Here is a 14,722-nt window from a genome sequence, read left to right as displayed (position 1 = left end):
AGTCGCCTATGTCTCATTATGACAGCTATGGCAGCCCCTAACATTTCTGCTCTGCACTCAGCTTTTCAGTTTTCACTTCTGATAACTTAACTCCTGTCTTGCAGTGTCTCTTGAGAGAAACATTCTGCACTGCTGTTTGCAGAGTTTTAAGTGCTGGGCTGGGCTAGTATTCTGCCTGTGTAATTGCCTGCATCTAATTGTTTTCACCTGCTAGCTCCAGCAGTATTCCCTGCTAACTTCCTACTACATCTTTTGCTTCCTTTTTCCTTTCTGTTTCCTCTGGGTGGAGCCGTGTGCAAACCAGCAGAAACACGCTCACAGTGGCTTACACGCGTGCACACATACTTACACAGTTCAGAACCTGCTTATTCAGTTTTAAACGCGTGCACGCCAGCGCAAACGGTGTTAAACATCTCCCAACACGCTCCCACATGCTCAGTCTGCCTTACACGCGCGCACACTGCCTTACTCACGCTTCGTGGCGTGCACACGCGATACATCGCCCAGCAAGAAACTTTGGTGTAGGCAACAGTGTACACCTTCCATTTCTTGACTTTCTCATGTTTACTTAGTGGCACACCTCTTTCCTTGATATCTGTCTGACATCTGTCATGTAACTCTAACCTCCAATGAACTGCATTTCTTTCTACCATTCCCCCCTGTGATGTCACCTATCTCCTACTCTGTTCCTCCCCTTATGTAACTCTTACACTACTCAGAATGTGCTCATTTGCTATGTGACAGTGGAATTCAGTATCCTTACACTCATTTGCATCAGATTGCCTACTAATGCTTAGTTACATCTCTTAGGCTCAGCTTCCCCCCTTAGCAACCACTACACGGTGGCCATGTTGGTTTTGCTCTGCTGGTCCCTGCATTGACATTCCATGTATTGCTTAAAACCTACATTTGTAGGTTTAAAACCTTCGTTTTTATGTTCTATGCAGCGCAGCCCGTTTGCGCAGGGCTGCGCTGGATTTACACATCGTCAATCGCCGAAAAAAAAATTATATTTTTAATATATTTGCATCAGGTTACCTTGCCAATGGCCACATATTTGGCCATTGGCATGCTGCCTGTCACATATGCACCCTTTATTTGGAGCTGACATGGCTCCATTGCCGTGTTTGCAGAAACGTACTCAGTTGTCAACTGAGTACATTTCTGCAGCTAAAACGGCTCTTACACGGGCTGTTCTGGGCTTCCTGGATCGCTAATCAGCCTCATTTGCATGCTATTCGGCTGCAAGTGAGGTGATTAGCTTATCCACGCCCACTCCGTGTAAGAGCCGTTTTAGCTTGACTCTTACACGGACTTTGGGCTGTTCCTGGATCGCGAAAGCTGCATGGAGTCTTACACTACTCTTAGACTCCGTGCAAGCCTTTGTGAATCCGGCCCTTTGTTTTACAGCACAATAAACCACTCCCATGCCTGATAAAAAGTATATATATATATTTAGAAAGCTTGTGAGGAAATTATTACTCTATTTTTGTTTTACTTGGATCGCTTGTCTGTGTACTTAATAAAGGATTTTTGACTGGAAACAGACTGCCTGCCTTGCTTGGATTACTTTCAAATACTTAGTAATGCTGTAGATTTATATATTTTCTATTATTACTTTTTGACTTGACGAGTTTACGTTCGCTACTTCTACTACTATTGTCTGATCTGATTAATATACAGTGATTAACTAGAAATATATGGACTGAAAATCTTCCACACAGAGAAGTTTCTTACACTGTTTTAATGTTGATCCTTTTCTAACTTTTTCAAATATATATTCACAGAACAGCTAACACACAGTACTATCTCAACTTAAATCTGCTATAGAATCTCTCATTTACTCTCTTTTTCAGCCCATTTTTCCATAGCCAGAAATACTGTTCTCCTTAAACTGGAATACTGTCTTCCTCTGCTTACATTTTACTCAGCACAAAATTCACAAAAAAATTTAGAAAGCAGAAAATAAAATTTGCAGAGTAACCCTCCTTCACAACAGCAGATCTCACCACTGTAACACACTACAATGTCTAATATGGTTTTCAGTCATCGAAAGGTCAAACTTACATCCTAGATAACCACATTTACCATCCTATCAAGCAATAACACCATCATTACTGCTGAACCTAGCACTAAACTGCTGGGAGTCATAATAGATGATCAACTTAAATTTGATCTCCATATTATTAATTCTATTAAAAAAAAATCACCAGAAACTTGGACTCCTTTACCGCAATAAAAGATAATTAACCAACACAGCCAGAATAACTCTCCCATGCATTTCTTCTTCCCACCCTTCTATACAGCTGTCACTTATTCACAAACCTTAACACCACACTCATTACAAAACTTGAAACTACCTATAATAAGGTGGCCAGATTCGCAGCAAACCAAACCTACAAGTCTCACCATTGCTTATCCCTTAAGCAACTGGACTGGCTCGAACTCCCCCATCTGCTCCTACATCAACTACAAATTATCCACTCCATCCTCTATCTGCCCTCTTTCTGCCCTAGCCTTTTATCTATTATATCTAAATATTCCCCAACCAGGACACTACACATCTCAAACCAAGACTTGCTACAGATTTATAAACCCAAAACCAAAACAGGATGTGTACTCTATAATTATAACCTTGCTGCATCTTGGAACCAACTACCCCAAGAAATTAAGTCCCTTGAATATACCAAGCATTTCATGCTAGCCACTTGAAGATACCTAACAAAAAAATGGTCCTGCCACTGTAGTCATCCCCCCTGAAACTACACTATCCCACTTCGAATACCCCTCCCTACACCTGTCCTCACTTTTTTATGCACTGTTCTCCCACTATATCCTCCCCTTCTATTCTTTTCAGTTATACCCTCCTTCAATTTCCTCTCCTCCCCTGTCTATCATAACAAACTTTAACCTCTCTGTCTCACTCGTTTTGACCACTTTATCTCTATGCTATTTTTTGTAAAGATGTTGTATATAACCTAAAAAGAATTATGAAGGCATTATTCCTTCTATATGACATTGTACCCTAATGTAATTTTCAGATGATTGTAAATGATATTTTGTTAACTTTTGGTTGTTAAATTTTTAAACTCACTGAGGAGCTTTTCTCCCCGTGTCTCCACTGAAAATGAGTCAAAAGCTCAGTTAGACTAACCCGGTTAACAAATGTAAAATAATAATAAATAATAGATAACCTTATTCACAAAATACTAAACAGTGGATGTTACATAACTTTGACACTGAAACTACTGATCCAAGACCAGGTTTACTGTCTAAGAAGTACCCAGGAAAAAGCTATCACATTAAACAGATCTCCATATAAAATAGCTACTGGAGAAGGTTCAGTTGTGTAATTTACACTTACCATAACAGTAGGTGTTTGAATGCCTCAAAGCTGCAGTAGTCTTTTGCTATATGAATTTATTTATATGAATTTAATCCTGTCTAGGATACAGTAACTGGCCAGATCCACAAAGCTCTGACTCTCTCTCACACGTACTCTCTGACTGATGACTGGCTAGCCCTGGATGGAAAGCAACAGCCAGAGTATAGACAATTTCAGGACTTTCTTGCCCATAGAGAGAGAGAGAGAAAGAGCTTACTCATCCTGAACCTCTAAAAGATATAAATAGTAACAAATCGACTCAACTGAAGAAATTACAGCTGTACTCGGTTGCATACCGCCTACTCAGAAGTGATCTCTGCCTGACATACAAGGCCATGTCCAACCCAGAATTGATGGACATGCTCCACATAAAGAAAACCTTATCCCCGCAAGCCACACGCTCTAGGGATCTAAACCACACCACAACAATAAATAGGACATGCTGGAGGGATAGATTCCTGTCCCAGAGACTTCCCATGCTTTGGAACAAGATCCCAATCTACATCAGGCAGAGCTCCTTGCTAACACTCTTTAAAATAAATCTTGACAAGTGGATGGGAAACAGAAAGTTTGCCTCGGGGATCACTTCAGTGGCTCTGCTGGACAGAGGCACAGGGAACTACTCTAAGGGGGCGGCGAACGCCAACATATTCTGGCTAGGCTTATAAATGCCTTTGGGCAGATAGCCTAGTACCTACCTATGAACCTATGAACCTAAATAACTTTATAGCCTAACAACCAACCACATACAGAAGTAGGGGGATGGGGGTGTATGCGGTTACTTCAGCAGTGAAAAATTCAAACATCTACTGTTATGGTAAGTGTAACTTACTCAGCTGTATTATGTTCATCATTCTCACTGCTACAGTAGCCTTTGGCTGTATAGTTTGATTAGCAAAGCATACCTAACCTGGGAGGAGGAAGAATAACATTCCATGAGCCACTAGAGAATGGTTCTAGAAAAAACAATCCCGGACATGGAAAAGGAATCTAGTTTGTAATGCTTTGGAAAAATATGCGCAGAGGACCATGCTGCTGCCTCTAGAATGGTTCTAGAGTCCACCCATTTCCAGTATGCCATTATAGAAACCAAAGATGTCCCTTCATATCCCTGTTGCAGTATTCATTACCTAAGGGATCTCCAGCCAAGGATAGACCAAAATCTGGCCAGTATATCAAAGCCTTTAAATCCTTCCAGAATCATATGTCAGCCATATGCTCCCTGCCCAGGCATAGAGCATAAAGTTAATACATACAAGCTGAATACCCATAACTTCTTTGCCACCAGTGCAAATGTTGCAGCTGAATGCCAGTCTGAATGCTCTTCGCTGAGCTGTTTTCTATTGAGCCATTTACAAATAAGTGCCCCAGTGGGGTTCCTTCTCTTTTCTTCCTTTATTTGTGTGCTTAGGGTTCATGTCATCCAAAAAGGGAAAATGTCAGTGCTGGAAGCAGATTCCCCATAAAGATTCTCCTGGAAGTGTTTGTTCTGTTTAGGAACTTCATACAGTTATATTCAGTTTACCATCTGTCTGGCTTTTGTTCCTAAAATGCTTCACAGCCAGCTGTCCTCTCTTTCCTTTTACCTTGAGAACCAGTGTCTCAAACTTTTGCCCCAAGGTACAATGTTCAAATCCACCTGTCCCACAATGGGAAGACCAAGAAGTCTTGTTCTGAATCTCCCGCTATCCAGTCTCCACCAGGGAAACAACTTCTTGCACATCCTTTAAGGCCACGCAAATATCTGCCGAGGGTACTGAGGGGGAATCAAGGCTGATTATTTCTGAAAGGCCTGGGGGATTCCCCAGATTCTGATTAGGGAAGAAGTGCTGGATACCCTTATCAAGTCTAGGCATGGTTCAGCACCTCCTAGGTTAGTCAAAGCTGACATTCTTCTGAAGAAGAAGCAGAAAACCCAGCACATTCCTTCCATTGTTAAAGATAACTTAGAAGGAAGGGCAGTCTTTTATACAGGGCATGTTCAATGCCCTGATGGTTTTAAGTCCTCCTCAAGGGGGTGGCTGTTCCTGCTTCCCCTTGGTTGTCTACTCCTGCCTAGCGGACTGGGGAGTCTGATTCTTCAGATGAGGAAGAGGGCTCTGGAGATGAGTCATTGGCTTACTCCTCATAGATTACCTCTCCTGTAGACTACGGGGCTGAGGAAGAGGATTCCTCGAGTCCTGCTTCTCCTTTTGAAGAACTGTCTTTTGGAGATACAGTACTTTAATTAGTAGTGATGATATTCAAATGAGGTATAATGAGCTTTTGCAGATGGAATCTCCAAAACCTTCTGCTGTTCCCTCTGTGTTGAGTGCTTTATTGGACACATTTACAGCTATCTCTTTGGTCCCTGACTCCCAACCTCCAGCCCCTAAGAAGCCTGACCATTTCTATAAGGTGCTTTAGGCTTTTAAGTATCTCTACAAGTGACCTTCTTCAGACCTTGCGATGGTCTCTCTTTCTGCAAATAAGCCATCCAAGCTATTGCTCTTTTCCAAGCATCTTCCTTCTGATACAGACAGTCAGGCTATGGAGAGGCTAGGGAAAAGGTATACTTCTGCCACTTTGGCATTTAGGGCCATTAACTATCAAACTCATACAACCAAGTATGTTTTAGCCCTTCTGTCTCAATGTGGGGGTGGAGAATTGTGTGACCTTCCTGATTCTGAAAGTAAGACTTCTGCCGTATCTTTGTCGAGCTTCACTTCTTAGGTAGCCCATCACTCCATCAAATGTTGTTATGATGCAGCTGATGCATCATCTAGGGCTACTGCTTCTGGGTCAGTTATGAGGAGATACTCTTGGCTTTGCCTCCAGGCTCTATCTGGTGACATTAAAGCCAAGCTACTGGATGCTCCTTTGGACAATCAAAATCCCTTTTATACAGCTGCTGCTAAATAATTTAAGACTCTACAGGAAAAAGGTAAAGGAATGCAGGATCTTAAACAAATCTTTTTTTTCTCCCATTTCCAAATTTTAGAAAAACTATCCTAAGTTTGCCTTTATGCATAGTCAGTCTTGTCATCCTTCTAAGGGGAAGAGGGTTTCTGAGCATATATTCTCTGAAAAGCCCAGACATCCAAAACTCTAAAGCCCACTTTTCAGGACAAACCTGCCTCCATCTGATATATTTTCTCCACTTCCCCAAGCCAGGTTCCTCTGTCTCTCAGTTTTCCCCTGTCTCTCCTTGTCTGGAACCAGATAACTTCAGACTCCTGGGTTCTGTCCATTATACATCAAGGTTATTTTGTGTATGGAAATCCCGTCCTCCCTTGTCAGGGCTTGCTCAACCTTCTCCAGAGCAATGTTCACATTTTTCTGGGGTTCTACAGAATTTACTGGACCATTCAACCCATTCCAGACTCTCAAAGAGGAACAGGGTTTTATTCCAGAATGTTTCTGGTTCCCCCTGCCATAGTCTTTTTCAGGTTTCAGGGAATTCAGAAATTTCCCTATCTGGTTGACATACTTCTTCAGGCTCCCTCTCAGGCCAAGCTTCTGCAGGATCTGCTCTTCACCATGCTCCTTCTGCGCAGCCTGGGATTCACTATCAATCTCATGATATCAAGTATGACTCCTTCTTAGGATCACATTTTTCTGGGATGCACAATCCAAACCATTCCAGTATTGGCTTCTCTTCCTTCTCCTAAGGTCCTGTCTCTGACAACCTACTTCTAGTCTCTGCTTCCTCTTTCTCTCATCTCGGCAAGGGAATTTCTCTGAGTCCTCGGGCTCATGGCATCTACTATTCCCACACTTCCCTTTGCCCAGCTTCATATGAAGAAACATCAATGGAACCTGAAGGCAGTTCGGCCCCAACATTATCATCCTCAGGAATTTCCAGTCCCCTTACTTCCTTGTCTCAAACTCAAGTTTCTCTGGTGAATTCAGCAGGTCTCCCTCAATCTGGGACTACCCCTTAAGACCCCCATCTCAAGAGCTGTTCACAGATGTTTCTGAAATGGAGTGGTAAACCTCTTCCAAAAATCTGATGGTTCAGGGTCTATGGCCTGTTCATCAGAGGTCAGACCACATCAACATAAAAGAAATGAGAGTGTTCATTCTTCTTCAAGCCTTCCATTCTGTTTGGTCTCCAGACCCTTTAAAGGTCTTTACAGACAACACCACAGTTATGCGGTACATCAACAAACAGAGGGGCACAAGGTCTTATCTCCTTTGCAGACTAGCCCTTCAGGCCTGGGATTTGGCTAACTGCTACCAGATCATCTTCAGGAAGTTTACAATGTTTCAGAACACAACCTTGTGGTAGACTCCCGGAGCAGGTCTAGGGTACAACCTCACGAATGGCTGCTTCACAGAGGGGTGTTTCTAAACATAGCACATCAATAGGGTATTCCTCACATGCATCTTTTTGCCTCACCTCTGAATAGGCAACTTCCTTGCTTCCATTCCAGACTCCCAAGTCTTCTGACATGGAGGGTGAATGCCATGTCTTTTTCTTGGAAGGGGATGCTTCTGTATGCTTACCCCCTCTTCCTTTACTTCCCAGGGTCCTGCACAAGATCAGAAAAATCTCTCCAAGAATCTTGCTGCTGACCCATTTTGACCCAGACAGCACTGGTTCCCACTTCTCTTTTACCTGGTTAGGCAATCATCACAAGTTTCCTCACCGGATGGATCTTCTCACACAAAAGAAGGGGGTCTCTCATTCACCGTCAGTTGTCCACTCATCATTTGACACTTTGGTTCATAGATTCATAGATTAGTACTAGATAACTACCTTTCTGGGCCATTTTAAACCTAGCAAATTATCCTGTGTGAGAATCAAACCCTGCACCTTGGGTCTGTAAGGTACACACCTTAACCATTATGCCAATCTCTCACCTCCTTTGTTAGGATTTTGATCACTTTCAGACACCACATTTCTGAGGACTTGCTAGGGTACTGCAAGAGACCATGAAACTAACTACAAGAAAGTCCTAAACAGTGAAATGGAAAAGACTGTTTGGTGTCTCAAGCATCACCAGGATCCCTTTGGCCCTTTCCTACTTATGTGAACTGCTCCATGCTGGCTTGGCAGATTCTTCTGTTAAAGCTCACTTGTCGGCAATTTCTGCTTGTCTGCCTTTGAATCCTCCATTGACCTCTCGTTTTGAGGTCCAACAATTCCTTAAAGGTGTCCATATCAGGCCCCCCAAGAAATTCTATTCCTACCTCTTGGGATCTTAAATTTGTCCTTGAAAAATTGACTCAGGGTAATTTTGATCCTGCTTATTCTTCTTCTTTGCAACACTGTATCTGGAAAACTGTGTTATTAGTTGCCCTTACTTCAGTCAGGATATTATCTGAACTTTCAGACTTTAACGGCATCTCCTCCCTTTTTGATTTTTCATAGGGACAGGATGTCTCTGTGTACTAATCCTTTCATTTATGCCCAGAGTGTTCAATGAGTTGTCTGTCTATCCAGCTTCCTTCCTTTTTTTCCTTCTTTGCAATCTGCTAGCGAGAAGGTTCTTCACACCTTGGATCTACATAGACAGCTCAGGTATCATTTGGATAAAATGAAAGATATCTGAAAATCTGAGCAGCTTTTTGTTTCTTTTCATTCCAGGAGATTGGGTTTGGAGGTTTCTATGCAAGCCATCTCCTCCTGGATTTCTAAGACCATTTCCTTTTGTTATTCTTTTCATGGTAAACAGCTGTCTGCTTCAGTGTGAGCTCATTCAATGAGGGCAGTAGACTCTTCTGTAGCTTTCTTCAAGGATTTAAATACTAGATCTCTCCTTGAAGCTGCTACTTGGTCCTCTGCCCACACTTTAATTAAACATTACAAGTTGGATGTAATTTCCGTAGCCAGGGCAGAATTTGCCAGGGCTATACTGCATAAGTCTGTGGAGGGTTTGTCTGTGTCTTCCTCCTCCCATCCTTTACAGTAGCTTTGGTACTCTCCTTTAGGTAATGAATACTGCAACAGTGATATCGAAGGACATAGTACAATTGTGTAAAATATTACCATAAGAGTAGATGTCCTTCTTTTCACTGTTGCAGTATTCAGACCCTCCCACCCTCCTGCCCCCTTATTTATCTTTCTTCTGTTGAGAACACTTGGCTGGCCACAGGGTCTTTACAACCTTGCCTACTTTTTCTTTACTCCTGGATGTGCATGGTCTCCCTTCTCCTGTGGTTGTTCTAGTTCTCCTGGGGCACTTCAGTTCTGATTATTCAGAGTGTCTGCATTATCTTTATGCCCTATGCCTGGGTGGGGGACATACAGCTGGCATACGATGATGGGAGGATGTAAAGGCTTTGGTATACTGGCCAGACATAGGGCTATCTTAGCATGGGACCCCTTAGGTAAAGAATACTGCAACAGTGAAAACAAGAGCATTTACTATTATGGTAAGATTTCACAAAACTGTACTTTCTGGCAGAATTTATCTTGATTCTGCCTGGAATAGATTTGCCATGGTGGGAATAAAAAAGGCAATAGCTGAGGACAACCATCTCAGAATAGTCTGTTTTAACATGAGTTGTCCTTTTTTGTCCAATCATTAGAAATAAACAGCTAATCTACTTTGAAAAAAAATTAGCTCTGACAAGATAATACCTGAATCACTTATGCATGTCAGAATATGTAGAATATTTTCTCCCTGGTTCTGAAGATCTAGATAAAAGACTTGGAGACTGATGGCTTGATTAGAAAGTAAATTCTGAAAACTTTGGACATAAATGAGGGATTTGTTCTTAACGTGACCCTGTACCTATGGAACACCAGATAGAACTCGTCCACCATCACAGCAATAAGTAGTACAGTTTTCCATGTGATGAACTTTAAATCAGCCTAATAGTTGGCTAAGTTTCTGATGTCACTCTAAGGGGATCCAGTATCTGTCTGCTTGGGATGACATGACTGCAGACCTTGATGCTTTGCCAGAGATGGCCTGCATCTGTCACCCCTGGGTTTCCAGATACTGGCTAAGGCTCTTGCCACCCCTATAGTGCCTTTTTTAGGCGATGTTCCAAAGACCAAACTACCACCGTAACAGCTATAAATAAATGCAATTTGAGGGTCATGCTGCTCAATGCTAGAAGTCTAAATCTCAAGATGCACTTGCTTGAAGCACTCCTCAAAATGGAGAACATCGACATTTGTGCTGTAACAGCAAAATGGTTTAAAGCAGCAGAAAGCACCCCTGCGTTACCAGGCTATAACTCATTCCACACCTTTTGGCCCCAGAACATGGACCAAAGCTGGTAGTGTCTCCATACTGATAAAGGATATGCACACCTCCGGACTAATAGCCCAGCATAATGCATCTGAGATACTTCAGGTACAACTAACATTAGGAAAGACAGCAATTCAGGTCGTGGTCTGCTACAGGTTCCCAACCATGTCCCAAGACTCTCATTCCATGTTCCTAAGCACCCCAAAAACTATTAGGGTCCAACCCAACAGTCTCATACTAGGTGACTTCAACTACCCCTCCATCAACTGGGAAAACTGCTCATGCACCAATACACTGGCCCAACGCTTCCTGTAATTCAACAATTCCAAGGCCCTGGACCAGCTCATTCTTACCCCCACTAGAGGAAGCAACATCCTTGACCTGGTTCTTACAAACATGCGCAACCATTGCTCTACACCAATAGTCAATTCCTCCCTGGTTAGATCCAACCACAAACTAACCACCATAGAAATCCACATCTCACACACACACTCCCTGCAAAGGTAACCACCAGGAAAAACTTCTTCAAAGCTGATTTTGGGCTCCTAAACACAGAGGTGGCTAACTTCACGGCACCCGTGTCAATGGAAAATATATGCATGACTGCCGAATCATACAACAATGAACTGTATGAATACGTACATAAAATCCATGGAACTAGCCATACCCAACAGAACCAAGATGCTTTCCTCCAAAAAAAGGAAGCCAATCTGGTGGTCCCCTGCCATTAATAAACTTTACAACAGAAGGAAGAAACTGTTGCAGAAAAAGGTGAAGTCCCAAGAGCGGAAAAACTCCCTTATTAGCCTCAACAAAAAGTTGAGATCCCTCATCAAAACCTCTAAAACCAACTATGAAGGCAGAATTGTGGCAGACACTAAAAACAACCTCAAACCCTTCTATAGTTATATCAAGAATCTCCACAGCAATACCCAGGTTTTCTCTGAGTTACTGCACAATGGTACCTCCTATACTGAGCCAACAGATATTGCCAACATACTGGCCAACAGATTCAGTGCCAACTATACCCCCCCCCCCCCAAAGGACTAATCACAATACAATACAATACCGGAGGAATGCCAGGCACCCAGCATTACTGCAGCACAGGCTAAAGCTACATTGTCCAAGACCTAGAATACAGCTTCCATGGGATCCGACAATGAACGTGTTCTACATGAACTACAAAGTGAACTGGCACCACATCTGTGTGCCCTGTTCAATCACAGTCTCACCTCAGACTTTGTCCCTACAGAATGGGGCACTGCTACAGTCATCCCTCTCCATAAAGGGGGAGTGACTACAGACCCTGGGAATTATCGCCCCATTACCCTGACGAGTCTGATATGTAAGGCTATGGAGCGCATCATCATGGACCTAATTAACAAGGATATAGGGAATCTCCAAACTCTAGATCCCACGCAATTTGGTTTTGTGAAAGGTACAGCAGATCATGCTTGCTCAACCTGGTTGACTTCTTTGAGTCAGTCACCACAGCTGTGGATGAGAGCAAGGCAGTTCATACAGCCTCACCAAACTAGGCATCAACCCCTATATCACTAGGTGGGTTGCAAACTGGCAGATAGAACCCACAGTGTGAAAGCAGTGAACTCCAAGTCAGACTGCCGACCAGTCACAAGTGGAGTCCCACAGGGGTCAGTCCTGGGTCCTCTCCTGTTTGGCATCTACTTCTCAGAAGTCCAGGCCAACATGGAGGGACTCTGGCTGACCAAATTCATTGACAACTGCAAGCTGGGAGCCATTATTAACTACCCAAGTGATGTAGACATCGTACAGAAAGGCTTAATTGAGACCAATGACTGGTGTCAAAACCATGGCCTTAAGCTTAATGCCAAAAAATGCATCGTCATCCCCTTTGAGAACAACTGAGTTCCCATTAATTACTACATCGATGGGAGCCCACTGAACACTATAGGGGTTATAAAAGATCTGGGGGCAGAGGTTGACAGCAACCTCTCCTTCGACCACCACATTGCCACTGTGGTCAGAAAGTCCTTCTATGTGGCACATCTCATTACCAATGGTTTTGCATCCAGGAAGAAGGAGGTATTCATCTCTCTCTACTCTTCCCTCATTAGGCCAATCATCGAGTATAATGCCCTATTTGGCATGTACCTCACTAGATACATGCAACAGCTGGAAAGGCCACAAAAGTACCTCATGAAGAGGATCCTAGGCCTTAAACACATGTCTACAAGGACAGACTCAATAATTTCCAGCTATTCTTTGTCTCATATCATCTACTAAGAGGCAATCTCTGCTTGACTTACAAAGCCATGTCTAACCCAGCTCTGTTAGAAATGCTACATCTAAAGAAATCCCAATCCCTCCGCAGCACAAGCTCCAGAGACCTCAACCTCATTACCACAACCAACAGAACATGCTGGAGGGACAGGTTGTTAACCCAGAGACTGCCCATGCTGTGGAATAGACTTCCCATAAATGTCAAACAGAGCACCTTACTGGCCCTCTTCATGAGAAATCTTGATGAGTGGATGGGAAATAGAATGTTCACCCCGGGGATCACTACAGTGGCTCTACTTGATAGAGGCACTGGGAACTAACATCGGGTGGCACAATGCCAGGGCACTTCTATGGGCTAGACTTGTAAAGACTCCAAGGCCATGAGCCTGTTAGTACATACCTATGAACCTATAATGAGCCATTTCAAAGGGTGACATAGCTAATTTTTCTAGCACATAGTTATGATATCAAGAGGGAACAACCTGTTTTTTATGTGGCTTCAGATGCAAACTTACTTCAAAATACTATTTTACCAAAAACAGAGAAGAAAAGGGAGGATCCATGGGAAGATGTGCTGAAATTGCCACTAGATGAACCCTGACAAAGGAAAAAGAAAGGCCAGAGAAAAGTAACTCACAGAAATATTTAAGAACCAATGGTGCATAATCCCTAACAGAGCCCTGGTTATTGGCAAAACACCAACTAGAATATTGTTTCCATTTTCCAATATAAGATTTCCTATTAGCAGACTTTTTTGCAAGGCTGTCTTTCAGTGTTTCAATCAGACAGCCCCAAGAAAATTTATATGAATGAAAACTGTGACAAGAAAGTTCCATAACAGCACCCACTTCAACCCCACCCCAGCTTGGTCTGGTTATCAGAGCTCAAAGAGTATAAGTTGATGTGGTTTACACTGTGTGTGGGAGAGGGGGGTGAAGTTAGCCTTTACAGAGCACTGTTTACTAATGCTGTCTCACTGATTCTTGCACTCAAACTGCTGAGTCCTCCATCTTTGTCTTGACAGCAGTCTGCAGACCGTTCCCATATTATGCACAATCGTCTGTCTTTTCTATGCACTATCCACCACAGATTCTTTCACCCCTGATTACTGAATGCATAACTACTGCAATTACAAGCAGATCTCGTTTCACAAGGTATTGTTAACTTAGTGCTGCGTTTACTATCATTCCATTTCTTTTTTTTTTCTTTTTGTTTGCATTATCTTTGCTCTCACTGCCTGCCAATTATCAGCCCACTCCTGGTCAGCCAACCTATTCATTCCTGCATCACCATTAGTGAGAGTCATCTGAAATGAGAGATTTTTAAGGCAGCCATCAGGAGAAGTTTAAAAAATTTTAGTTATGGCACTATCTCTTTGCATAGGCTTGACTAAATAGTGGAAGGGGAATGCGGCCATAATGAATATCCCTCACCTCTGCAAGAGATGTTGTCAGCAAGCAGCTCTTTCTCAACTTTGAAGCATGGGAGGTGTTTTCCCTGATCTCCACTAGGTAAACTGCACTTCCCTATGTGCTCTTCATGCACCTGAAACCCATCTCAAACCTCAGTCACCTGTGTCACAGTCAGGGCCCCATATCTCTGCACCACAGAGGCAGTCTTACTATCACTCCATTTCTGCAGCAGTGAAGCCACTCCTCTATTGCACACATCTGGTCTTAACAGAGACAGTTTACAGACCTGTAACCAGTGGGTTTCCGCAGGGATCAGTCCTTGGACCTCTACTGTTTGGAATCTATTTCTACAACGTACAAGCAAACACTAAAGGTCTGCGGCTGACAAAGTTTGCTGATGACTGTAAACTGGGAGCAGTCATAGAAATTCCATATGATGTCAACATCCAACAACAGGGTCTTACACAAACAAATGA

At 42.9% G+C, this 14,722-nt stretch overlaps 1 protein-coding gene across 1 annotated transcript in view; it reads right to left on the bottom strand.

Annotated features, from left to right (window-relative positions):
• Nucleotides 1-14,722, bottom strand: part of ANKMY1 (ankyrin repeat and MYND domain containing 1) — a 1,970,922-nt gene that overhangs the window by 1,472,631 nt on the left and 483,569 nt on the right. The gene's annotated exons all lie outside the window — the stretch shown is intronic.

The sequence above is a fragment of the Protopterus annectens genome, chromosome 4.part1 (assembly GCF_019279795.1).
Source record: "Protopterus annectens isolate FY-2018-M chromosome 4.part1, PAN1.0, whole genome shotgun sequence".
Classification (NCBI taxonomy): Eukaryota; Metazoa; Chordata; order Ceratodontiformes; family Protopteridae; genus Protopterus; species Protopterus annectens.
Note: the sequence above shows the minus strand (reverse complement) of the source record. Positions and strands in the feature narration are given on the sequence as shown.